At 44.7% G+C, this 12,412-nt stretch overlaps 1 pseudogene across 1 annotated transcript; it reads left to right on the top strand.

Moving 5' to 3' along the window:
* Positions 1–7,953: 7,953 nt before the first annotated feature.
* Positions 7,954–12,093, top strand: H2-Bl (histocompatibility 2, blastocyst; annotated as a pseudogene). Its single transcript, NR_160676.1, has 6 exons — positions 7,954–8,043; positions 8,238–8,507; positions 8,695–8,970; positions 10,686–10,961; positions 11,088–11,204; positions 11,880–12,093. The product of NR_160676.1 is annotated as a histocompatibility 2, blastocyst, transcript variant 1, non-coding (transcript).
* The last annotated feature ends 319 nt before the right edge of the window (positions 12,094–12,412 follow it).

Raw genomic sequence — 12,412 nt, 5'->3', positions numbered from 1 at the left:
TGTGCCTGTACATTGTGAGTGTCCTTGCCTCCCACACATAGAGTAGAATGTGGGTGATTCTAGGATTACCAACAAGGCTGGTCTGCTCTGAAGAGTCAGAACAGAGCTGGAGAGTGATATTGCATAGCTATGGAAATTCCCTCTACAAGAATTTGGTTTTATAACCCTCTCTCTCTCCATCTCCATGGAATCCGGTTTTATTACAACATCTTAGCCTTAGTACAGATGAATGGGCAAAAATTTGGTGCAATTGATTTCCAACATTTCCCAAATAATAGCAACTGCCACTGCATATAGAAGTGATCTGAAAGCTGAAGGTTGGCAGCCCCATAGGAGGAACGACACTATGAACTAACCAGTACCCCCAGAACTCCCTGGGAATAAACCACCAATCAAAGAAAACACATGGTAGGACTTATGGCTTTAGCTGCATATGTAGCAGAGGATGGCCTAGTCAGTCATCAATTAGGAGGAGAGGCCCTGGGTCCTGTGAAGGATCTATGCCCCAGTATATGGGAATGCCATAACCAGGAATGGAGTGGGTGGTTGGGGAGCAGAGGGAGTGGGGAGGGGATAGGGGATTTTTGGAGGGGAAACTAGTTAAGGGGATAATATTTGAAATGTAAATAAAGAAAGTATCTAATAAAAAATATATATATTTATAAAAAGAACTGATCCCCAAATGTCTTATGTCCAAACTTTCTCCACCCTGTACTTTCTCTATATTCCATTCCTAAAAGTATTTTATCTCTACAATTTCTGTTTTGCTCTCAAAAACTCTCTTTAAAACTATGGTGTAAACTAAGACCCAATTTATAAGTTCATTGGGTATATTTTAAAATTGATAAAGTATATAACAAAATTTGGCCTTAAACTTAAGGGTTATAACTAAAGGGTTATAATTAATATTCATAACAGGTACTCTTAATTTGCTGCAATGCAGTGTATTTGACTCAACTCTATGTGTAGTTATATGTAACTTGGATTCAAATTTTTCTATTGCCAAAAACCTAGGAAAGATATAAATGGCCAAAATGGGGAACCCTGAGAGTTAGGGTTTGGGCAGGTGTTGCTTCTCCCCTTCCAGGTGAATAAAAGCATCCAACAAAGGAATCTGGAGACCACTGGGCAAATGAAACAGCTGAAGAAAAAGATGGTTCATCAAGAGAAAATGTCCCAAGAAGAGGAGTCACCTGGCCAAGTGGTATCGCCCACCTCCATCTTGTCTCTTCTGCCCTCTACAGACAGAAGTGGCAAATGGTCTCTATATGATCTGAATTCAATTAAACATTAAAACTGGCTTTGGGGTTGGAACATAGGTCTCCTTTTCTAAACCCACACATGCTTGTTAAAGGAAATTCCAAAATCTCCATCTTGGGTCAGAAGAACCACTTTGTATAGGACAGAGAAAAACAGAAAATAAGGGACTATTCTATTGCCACCAATCTCATAATCCTTTGGTTTTCATTTACTCTATAACACTTTTCTTAGGGTATAAATATTACCTCAAATTCTATATGAATATTTTGGATACACAAACTCTCTGTTATCATACCAGTAGTCATACAGGGTAGGAATTGATTCTATAAATGACCTTCATCTTGCTTCCTGTGTGTGTTTACAGGTTTCAGTCTGAGCAAGTAACTAGAAACAAGGTTTGTGTACCTCTAATGTACTTAAGAGACTGTGGCTCTAAAAGCGTTCTGAGATGTGCTGACTATAGCATTAAAAATGAATAGGTTTTTTAGAATTCCTAAAAGTAATCTTTTAGGTTTCTAAGAAGAAGGATGACACAGCCCACTGACTGTAAATTCACCTGGATTGTGTTAACACTAACTACTGGGATAAACTGCCCCATGCCTCTTCTGCTGCCAGGTCCTGTGCAAACAGTGGCACCTTTGGGTTGACTGTTATGTTCTACATAGACAGGATTGATGCTAAAGTGGCAAACACCACCCAATGATCAGCTTCAGACTACAAACTCCTCAGGATATTCAAATTCCAGAGTTCATAGGAAACTGACATGGACATTGTATAGAACTCTGAACTCAAAAATACTGAGTCCTGAGACTGCAAATTCAACCATGCTGGACATTGTGGGAAGCTTGGCAGAAATAGCTTCATTATTGAAAACAGTTTTACTGTGTTACACTTAAAATCTTGATTTTTTTTTATCTAGACAAGAAGATGGGGATATTGAAATAATATGTGGATAATAGGAATCAGGAGTAAATTATTCAGTATGTTTTTATATACCACTTTGCATTTTGATACAAAATTTTTGGAGATTGTTACAAAATTATATTAGCTTACATTGGCTTGGATCTTTGTATATTGAAACAAAATTGAGGTTGTATTTGATTACTTTCCTGGCCCACACCCATCTGTAACAGGATCAGGTGCCTTCTTCTGGTGTGTCTGAAGACAGCTACAGTGTACTCATTAAATAAATAAATAAATAAATAAATAAATCTTTTCAAAAACTCATTTTGCTGGGCAGTGGTGGCACAAACCTTTAATCCCAGCACTTGGGAGGCAGAGGCAGGCATATTTCTGAGTTTGAGGTCATCCTGGTCTACAGAGTGAATTCCAGGACAGCCAGGACTATACAAAGAAACCCTGTCTGGGTGTTGGGGCAGATCTTTTTGAGAACACCAGAGAAACTTGTATCACCATTGTTGTATGACAAGTTACCTTTAAAAAAAAATTAAATCCTTACAAAAAGAAGATTTCTAAATACCCATCTAACTCACAGGATGCTGAAGAAACATTGTATCTAGAGTGGGTTGTAAAAGGATCTTTTATTGTCTTGTTGTAATTGTTGTCTGGGAGACTTACTGCCTCAATGGGCTAAACTAGGCCTAGTCCTGGAAGCCACTGGCCTCTGTGTAATCCAATCTAGGCCTAGAATGGTTTCAGTCTCTGAGACTAACTCACTATTGCTGGCTCTTTCTGAACTCTACCTGGCTGGATCATGTTCATTGGTAAAACTGAGTGACTGGGATTAAGTTTTTAAAAACAACAGACCATGAAAACAGATGTTTTAAGACAGCAACCATGTGGCTCTCCTTCATCTTGGTTGATGATATAATCGATATGGATGTTGCCATATGACTGGCAGCCATCCTTACTAAGCTTAAAGAGTACATGCCATGTGAGTTCACCAACATCATCACTTCACCACATGTCACCAAATAATAACCGTAAAAATTTTTGTCCTCATGAGATTTCTATATAACATTCTATCTCTTTATAGACTAGAGAAGTACCCACAACTCTCAAGTATTTCTGATTGGCATATATTTTTGTATGAAGATAAAAATGTAAGGTTACATTTGTTACAACATACTGCATATGTGATTCAACTTTGGTTTAGAATATAGTGTATGTGATAATAAAAATGTAATTTTCTAAGGATCTACTTGAATTACCAAACACTGATATAAGATGTATGTCTATCCTGCTATGTCTTTGCTAACTGCTCAGCACCCAGGTGCTATAAAATGTAGATAAGCACAACACATGTTTGATGAATAAGGATTGCATTTTATTCTAACATTTTATGTTATGAGCATTGTATGCATTCATGTCTTTGTGATTGTGTCAGATCCCTGGAACTATAGTTACAGACCATTGTGAGCTGCAGTGTGGTTGTTGGGAATTGAACCTGGATCCTCTGGAAGAACAGGCAGTGCTCTTCACTTCTGAGCCACCTCTCCAGCCAGTTATATTTGAATAAGGAATACTGATTAATACGTTTTATATTTCTAAGATCTACTCAACTTGACAACAATAATTGTCGAGCTTTTTGTCCTTGCTCATCTTGTCAAGGTTTATCTATTTTGAGAAGCTGAGTCATACAAAAACTATTATTCTATAATGGTAAACTATAAAAGATACCAGTCTCTTATGGACTACAGTTCAAGGCATTTGTGTTTAATTTAGAGGATAAAGGATCTTCAACTCAAATCACTAAGGCTCAAACTTAACAGAGACAAAGTTATAAAATCTTGGGGCTGGAGAGTTGTCTCAGTGGTTAAGCACACTGACTGCTCTTCCAGAGGTCCTGAGTTCAATTCCCAGAAACCACATGGTGGCTCACAACCATCAGTAATAGAACTGGATGCCCTCTTCTGGTGTGTCTGGACAGCTACAGTGTACTCATATAAATAAATAAATCTTTTTTAAAAATCTCAATCTTATGTAAGTTACTGACTCACTGTACACTGTGGAGGACAATTAACACATTCAAGTTAAGATCAGGAACAAGGTTTAATTAGCCTCCGGTGTGGTTCCTAAGTTAAGCCTAAAACAAGTTACTAGAAACAGGGAAAGTTTGTTCAGTGTAGCTATCCTTAGTAGCTAACAGTCCTCAAAACTTTTCAGAGATCTGCTGAATATGGCATTTTAAATGATGGAAATAGCTTACTAAGACAGACAAAGACCCCCAGCTACTAGAAGTGACCCCCAGGTCTTCACAGATGATGATGGGGTAGAGAAGAACTCCACTTGGAGCTTGCTTTAAAGGTGACAAAGCCAGACCGCCTGGGTGAAAATCTGCCTTTCATCTAGTCTGTCACCAGGACCCTGGACAAACTGTGGACAACTGGGGAGTTGATTGTCTTGCTTTGGATCTTCTGGACTGGGCAGAAAAGACAGAGTGATGCTTCCCTGGGTCCTCTGTTCCCAATAAAATCAGTATACCACAGTGGTTGTCTAGGTAACAGATAAGTCTGTCATTTTTAATAGATTTGGAAGTTGCTTGGTCTGTACTTCCTGCTTTCTCAGGAGAAATTCATCCTTCCCAGATCTCTGATGGTGTGGACTAGGGAGAGCTTTGTCAGTTTCTCAGCAAGCAACAGCACAGGCTTCAGGTGCTTCTCAGTTCTCTTCATATGTAAAACTCATGGACACTCTCCTAGAGTTGCTACTGGGTCTCCACACTGATCACAGTGTTACCAGGTTCTAAGGAGAGAAAAATTCACAAACAGATTTCAATGTAACGTTTTACTATTTCTTTATGTAAAGGAAGTTGTTTTACCAGGATGTTTGCTCTCAGTAACCAATCTCTGACATGTGAGTTGTGGTGAATAATTGGATAGAAAAAACTGTAGAGTTTATGTAACTTCCAAAGATATGAAATGTTAAGTACGTTACAACATTCTTAAAAGTGTGCTTTCAGATCTGTGAATCATATTTATAAAGGTCAAAAGGGTGTTTTTAAAGTTTTAAGGTGTATAAATTGTAAAGATATAAGAAAGTGATTTACAATGTATGTAAAAATGAAAAATGTTTCAGATTTCTTCCCTCTCTATGCTATTGTTATATTAAGATCTAAAGAGTTCAGAGTTTTAACATTAATCACTGACGTTCTGATGAGTTATTGATCTAGTTATGATAATCAGTGATTGCTATTGTCACAGTCACAAGCTCAAGATTATGAATCTCCTATGGTTGTCTCTAAGTATAGACTTAAAAGGGCTTCTCATTGAGCTAAAAACATCTGTCCAATCTGTATATGCCCTATTCATGCTTTTACCTCAAACCCCTCTTTCAGGGTCTCCAAGCTTTTACTATGACTCAAAGGCACAAGTCTGCTGCCTTTTCTACAATGAGAAGTTCAGTACAGAATCCACAGTGGTATGTTTACATGTCTAAAATTTATCTCATTTTATAAACTTAAAAAATTCTTTTAAGGTTCAAAGAAACTACTTGAATCCACCTCTCATGATCAAAAGGACTGCAGAGAAGAACTGTCAATCAACAGCCTGTTTCATCTGCTGCCTATTCAGCTTAGTCCTAAGGGTGGGGTTATCCTCTCCTTTTCTGTGGTCTTGGGATGCCCCACCCCCACCTAATAGGCCTAAAAGTTTAAAATGTTCAGCTAAGGAAAAAAATTTATTCTAACCTCCTTAACTTTACCTTCTGATCCTTATATATACAGATATGCTTCAGTAAAATGCTAGCTCCAGGTGTTTCCTCAAACTCTGCATGCCAGACGGCTTCAAAGCACCTGCCCTATGATGCCCCAAGAATGACTGCATCTGAGGGCTGGTGAGATGGCTCAGCTGGTAAGAACACTGATTGCTCTTCCAAAGGTCCTGAGTTCAAATCCCAGCAACCACATGGTGGCTCAAAACCATCCATAAAGAGATCTGACTCCCTCTTCTGGAGTGTCTGAAGACAGCTACAGTGTACTTACATATAATAAATAAACAAACAAACAAACAAATCTTTAAAAAAAAAAAGAATGCATCTGCATTCCCCAGCTGCAGATGGCCCTGCAGAGCCTGGACAGTGAGGGAACAGCATGCTTTTTTTTGAACCTAGACAGCATCCAGCTTTCTTGGGTCCCCAACGATGTTGACACCACCACCACCCTAGACAACAGAAAGCCGTCTAAAGAGCACAGTAACCCCATTTATGCCTCACCAGTCACCTCTTTCTATTTTCTCACCTTATATAATAAATAAGAGGAAGGGATGTCTGTCAGCCAACAACCACCCACATTCCAGAACCAGCCTGCTTTCAGCCTCTCAGTGCCAGAAGCCACACCATCACCAGCCACCAAATGTGACACATTTTCACTATGGCCACAAGTTGCACACTGTTATCCAGCCCAGGTCTCCGCAGCCCCCTATTTTTTTCTCTTCCAGCCTGACTACCCACCCCCAAAATCTCTCACATGCACTCTGCTGTGGTGTGTGATCTTTGAAAATCTCATGGTTCTCTGATCCATGCAAGAACTGTAACAAGCCCACAGGGTCAGCCCTGAATGTTTCCCCAGCTGGGCAGGTGTCTGTTGGAGCAGGACCTGAGCTGCATGAAGTCTGAGCAAGAAGGGAAATTGTCAATGTCCAAAGAGTGGAAGAGCACTTCTTCTCATTTCTTTTTAATTTTATGTCTGTCTTTCTGTCTGTATATCTATAAACTACCTTCCTACCTAACTACATACCTACCTACCTCTCCTCAGTCTCTCCAAAATCAGATTACCCTGTTCTGAGGTAATAAACTGTCCCTATTTCTCTCCTCATCTCCTCCCTTGCCCTGACTTTATCAGTCTCTCCCATGGTTATATCAACAGCATCAACCAACAGGCAAGGAAGAGACAGGTCCTCAGGACTGAGGGGCAGGAATGGAGTTGGAACCCACTGGGCTCCCATTCCTTGCATTCCAACTGTTTTTCCATGGGGTTCCATCCACAGGGCAGGTCCCTGGCTCAGCTCAGGGGGAGGAACTCACACATCCTCCTCCCTCAGCTCTCACTGAGTGACCCTGCACCAGGAGGCTGTGCTGTTTGCATTTTGTCAACTCCACACCAGCTGAGACATATATAAGAAGAGGATCCTGAATTGAGAAATTGCTTCCATCCAGGATGCTTTTGAGAAAGTCTATAAGACATTTTTTAATTATTGTTAATGATCATTATGGAAAGGCTCAGCCCACTGGAGGTTGTCTTGGCTGGTGATCACGGATTGTATAAGAAAGCAGGCTGAGCAAGCCATGAGCTGCAATGCTATTATCACTGGTCCTCATGGTCTCTGCTTCAGTTCCTTGAGAATCCTCTCTCAAGGTCCTGCCCTGAATCTCTTCAATGGTAGACTGTGATGTGGAAGTGTAAACTGAAAGAAACTCTTTCTTTTTCAAGTTGCTTTTGGTCATGGGGTTTTATCACAGCAATGGAAACCCTCACTAAGACACAGGTGCACAAGGGCTTCACTCTGCTCCCTGCAGACACCACCCTCTCCTGCAGTTCAGCTCCTGCCCCTCCCTTGCCCTGGAGCAGCACCACTTTATAGCTCCTGGGGATCTGATGCCCTCTCTGACCTCCTGAGGTAGCAGGAATTATCTGGCAGGTCTCATCTCCATTGGGTGGCAGGATCCTGGGGAAGGAACCAACCAGCTCCTCATTGGCGGGTGCAAGTTATAAAGTCCATGCAGCCCTAGGGCCTCAGATGCCCTGTATTCCAAATGGGGCAATGGCGCAGCGAACGCTGTTCCTGCTGCTGGCGGCCGCCCTGACTATGATCGAGACTCGCGCGGGTGAGTGGTCGGGAGGGAAACGACCTCTGCGGGGAAGGGCGGGGACGGCACCGTGGAAACCGCGTCCCTGAGTCGCCCACCTCCGCCCCTTCTACACCCGCATCCCGAGCCCCTCACCCTGCTCCCCTTCCTGGCCTGCGCACCCGCCCGAGGTCCCGGGAGGAGGTCGGGGTCTCATCGCGCGCCGCCCCCAGGCCCACACTCGATGCGATATTTCGAGACCGCAGTGTTCCGGCCCGGCCTCGGGGAGCCCCGGTTCATCTCTGTCGGCTACGTGGACAACACGCAGTTCGTGAGCTTCGACAGCGATGCGGAGAATCCGAGATCTGAGCCGCGGGCGCCGTGGATGGAACAGGAGGGACCGGAGTATTGGGAGCGGGAAACACAGATCGCCAAGGACAATGAGCAGAGTTTCGGATGGAGCCTGAGGAACCTGATCCACTACTACAACCAGAGCAAGGGCGGTGAGTGACCCCGGGTCGAAGGTCACGACCTCGCCACGTCCCGAGACAGGGGCCGGAGATGTCTCAGGTCCCAAGTCCTAGGTTCTGAAGCAGAACCTACCCAGGACTGGTTACCCTTTCACTTTTGAGAAGTCCGCGGGTGGGCGGGGCCGGGGCGGTGGGCGGGGCTGACCGTGGGATCCTGCAGGCTTTCACACATTCCAGCGGTTGTCTGGCTGTGACATGGGGTTGGACGGGCGCCTCCTCCGCGGGTACCTGCAGTTCGCTTATGATGGCCGCGATTACATCACCCTGAACGAAGACCTGAAAACGTGGATGGCGGCGGATCTGGTAGCGCTGATCACCCGACGCAAGTGGGAGCAGGCTGGTGCTGCAGAGCTATACAAGTTCTACCTGGAGGCCGAGTGCGTGGAGTGGCTCCGCAGATACCTGCAGCTCGGGAAGGAGACGCTGCTGCGCACAGGTGCAGGGGCCGCGGGCAGCTCCTCCCTCTGCCCTCGGGCTGGGGCTCAGTCCTGGGGAAGAAGAAACCCTCAGCTGGGGTGATGCCCCTGTCTCAGAGGGGAGAGAGTGTCCCTGGGTCTCCTGATTCCTCATCACAGTGACTGCACTGAGTCTGCCAAGGCTCAGCCTTCTCCCTGGACAGTGCCCAGGCTGTCTCAGGAGGGAAGGAGAGAATTTCTCTGAGGTAACAACAGCTGCTCCCTTCAGTTCCCCTGTAGCCTCTGTCAGCCATGGCCTCTCCCAGGCTGAGTTCTCTGCCCACACCCACTGTGTGTGGACACTGACTCCTGTCCTGCTGAGTGTGTCAACCCTTACACCTCAGGACCGGAAGTCGCCTTACCTGATTGGAAACATGGACTCCCCTACACTAGGCTGGTTGCCCCAGTTTCTAGAATTTTCAAAGAATACATTCTCCCAGATCTCTCGCTGTCTGTAACCCAATTCTTTCTATTCCTACAGTGCTGAATGGTCACATGGGCCCTTATGGGCTACCCTGGAGGAATATAAATTGTGGAATTCCTTTTTCTTTCTTCTCTCTTTTCTTTTTCTTCTTTCTTTTTTCTTTAATTTTTTTTTTGAAGACCTTATTTTGCTTCTAGTCAGTTTTTGTCTGCACTGGAGTGATCCTGTTTCTCCCTGCCCTCCTATTATCATTTGTATCAGACTCCACAGGTGCCAGGGGAGGCTGCTAACCTGGATAATTACACAAGATAAGTCAGGGTTCTCATTAAAAGAGCGGTTCTTGTGAGTTTACACTGTGTCCTGTCAGACCTAAACATGCAGAAGCCCCCTGCTCTCCCTCTGTCCCACAAGTTACAGTGCCCCCCCCCCCCCCAGTGAATCAGGACTTGGACTCTGAGAGACAGGGTCTTCTGCAATCCAGGGCTGAGTGAGAGGGAAGACCACACACCCTGTGAGCCCACTGTGTTCCAGTGAGTGCTGCACTAGGGTCCACAGCTCACTCCAGGGATCCTGTGTGACACACCTGTACTTTGTCCCCCAGAGGCAGGGACTGGGAGTCATTTTCTCTGGCTACACACTTTGTGATGGCTGTTCACTTGGACTGACAGTTAATGTTGGTCTGCAAGATGACCACAGTGGTAGTCTCAGTGGTGGCATCCTTCCAGTAGCATATGGCCCTAATTTCTGATTTTGATATGAACTTAAACACATATTAAATTACTTTTTTACCATTCCCTCTTCCATTCTTTGACTACCTCACTTATGCTATTGAACATCACATAAGGATGACCATGTTGACCCACTGGCTCATGTGAATTCCATCTTGGCTTCTGAGTCTCAAAAGAAAATGTGTATTTCTGTGGTGAGGGGACCAGCTCTACTTGCAGGTCACTAGTGCAGTGACAGTTGTAGTGTCAAACAGACACATAGTTCGGTGTCATCATTGATTTAACTGAGTCTTGTGTAGATTTCAGTGTGTCTTGTTAATTGTGTGATTTTTTTTAAAGATTTATTTATTTATTATATGTAAGTACATTGTAGCTGTCTTCAGACACTCCAGAAGAGGGAGTCAGATCTCGTTACGGATGGTTGTGAGCCACCATGTCGTTGCTGAGATTTGAACTCTGGACCTTCGGAAGAGCAGTCGGGTGCTCTTACCCACTGAATCATCTCACCAGCCCAATTGTGTGATTTCTTAAATCTTCCACACAGATCCCCCAAAGGCACATGTGACCCATCATCCCAGACCTGCAGGTGATGTCACCCTGAGGTGCTGGGCCCTGGGCTTCTACCCTGCTGACATCACCCTGACCTGGCAGTTGAATGGGGAGGAGCTGACTCAGGACATGGAGCTTGTGGAGACCAGGCCTGCAGGGGATGGAACCTTCTAGAAGTGGGCAGCTGTGGTGGTGCCTCTTGGGAAGGAGCAGAATTACACATGCCATGTGTACCATGAGGGGCTGCCTGAGCCCCTCACCCTGAGATGGGGTAAGGAGGGTGTGAGTGCAGAGCTGGGGTCAGGGAAAGCTGGAGCCTTCTGCAGACCCTGAGTTTGTCATGGCTCAGAGCTGGGATCATAACCCCCACTTCATTTCCTGTACTTGTCCTTCCCAGAGCCTCCTCCATCCACCGGCTCCAACATGGTAAACATAGCTGTTCTGGTTGTCCTTGGAGCTGTGATCATCATTGAAGCTATGGTGGCTTTTGTGTTGAAGAGCAGCAGAAAAATAGGTAGGAAAGGGCAGGGTCTGAGTTTTCTCTCTGTCCTCTTTAAAAGTGTAGTGGGCTCATTAATAGGAAACAAATCCACACCCCACATTGCTACTGTCTCCACCTGGGTCCTCTGTCAGTTCTGGGAACTTCCTAGGGTCAAGATTTTCCTTGAACTCTTACAGTTTTTCTTCTCACAGGTAGAAAAGGAGGGGACTATGTTCCAGCTGGAGATAGGTGTGGGAGAGAATGTCACTGAGACTCTTGGGGTGAATGTAGAGCAAAGTTAGCCCATATTAGCTCCTCCCACCTGTCAGTCTCCTGAATGACTTCTTTCTTCTACTGCAGGCAGCAACAGTGTCCAGGGCTCTGCCTTGTTTCTGCAGGCCTTCAGATGTAACAAATAGGACAGGGGATTGGACCTAAGGCAAACAGAAGAGGACTGGGTTCCAGGCCCTCTCAGATCTGGACCTTTGAATGAGTGGTGGGACATGGAGATAGTTTCATATTCAGTGTCCTGACTCTTATTTTTTTACCCTGAGATAGCCTTCTTGTAGGAACAAGTCCTGACTTAGAAACTAAAATTGTCTAAAGCTATTTGCTTTTCCTCTATGCACAATGGGAAGACCTGGAAAGCCCAGGCTACCTTAGCACACAAGGACCCTGTCCCTAACTTCCCTGTTCTCCTTTCCACAGCCATCCTTCCTGGTCCAGCAGGCACTAAGGGATCATCTGCATCCTGACAGCTCCATGCTGCCCTGAGCTGCAGCTCCTCACTACCACACTGAACATAAGAATCTGAATGTGAACTTGATTGCTCAAATCTTTGAGCTGAGGGTTGATTAGTGGAGTGACATAACTCAAAGTGCTGAAGCAGAAATAAATGGCAACATGGAGAACCTTCCAGAAACTATGTTTCCTGCATTGAGCGTCAGGTGGGACAGGAAGAGGTTGTGGTCATGCCTATCTAGAGCCCAGCTCATGACCACTTTGGTGTGGTCTGGTCACTCTCAGCTCTGTCCTCCTCAGATCTTTTGTCCTTGTCACTTAGTGGAACCACAGGCTGACAGACTCTATGATCCAAGAGACAGGGGGATGTCCTTAGCCTTGTCCTGTCCCCAGGATTATAAGCAGCCAGGGCAGCTGGGACAGGTCACAGCATTGGCTCAGTCCTGGCTCTGGCTCTTCTACCTTCTTCTGTGTTTATTTCTGCACCATTTTAGTTTGTA

This window comes from Mus musculus, chromosome 17 (genome assembly GCF_000001635.26).
Source record: "Mus musculus strain C57BL/6J chromosome 17, GRCm38.p6 C57BL/6J".
Taxonomy (NCBI): domain Eukaryota; kingdom Metazoa; phylum Chordata; class Mammalia; order Rodentia; family Muridae; genus Mus; species Mus musculus.
The sequence above is the reverse complement of the archived record's forward strand: the minus strand, read 5'-3'. Positions and strand labels throughout refer to the sequence as shown.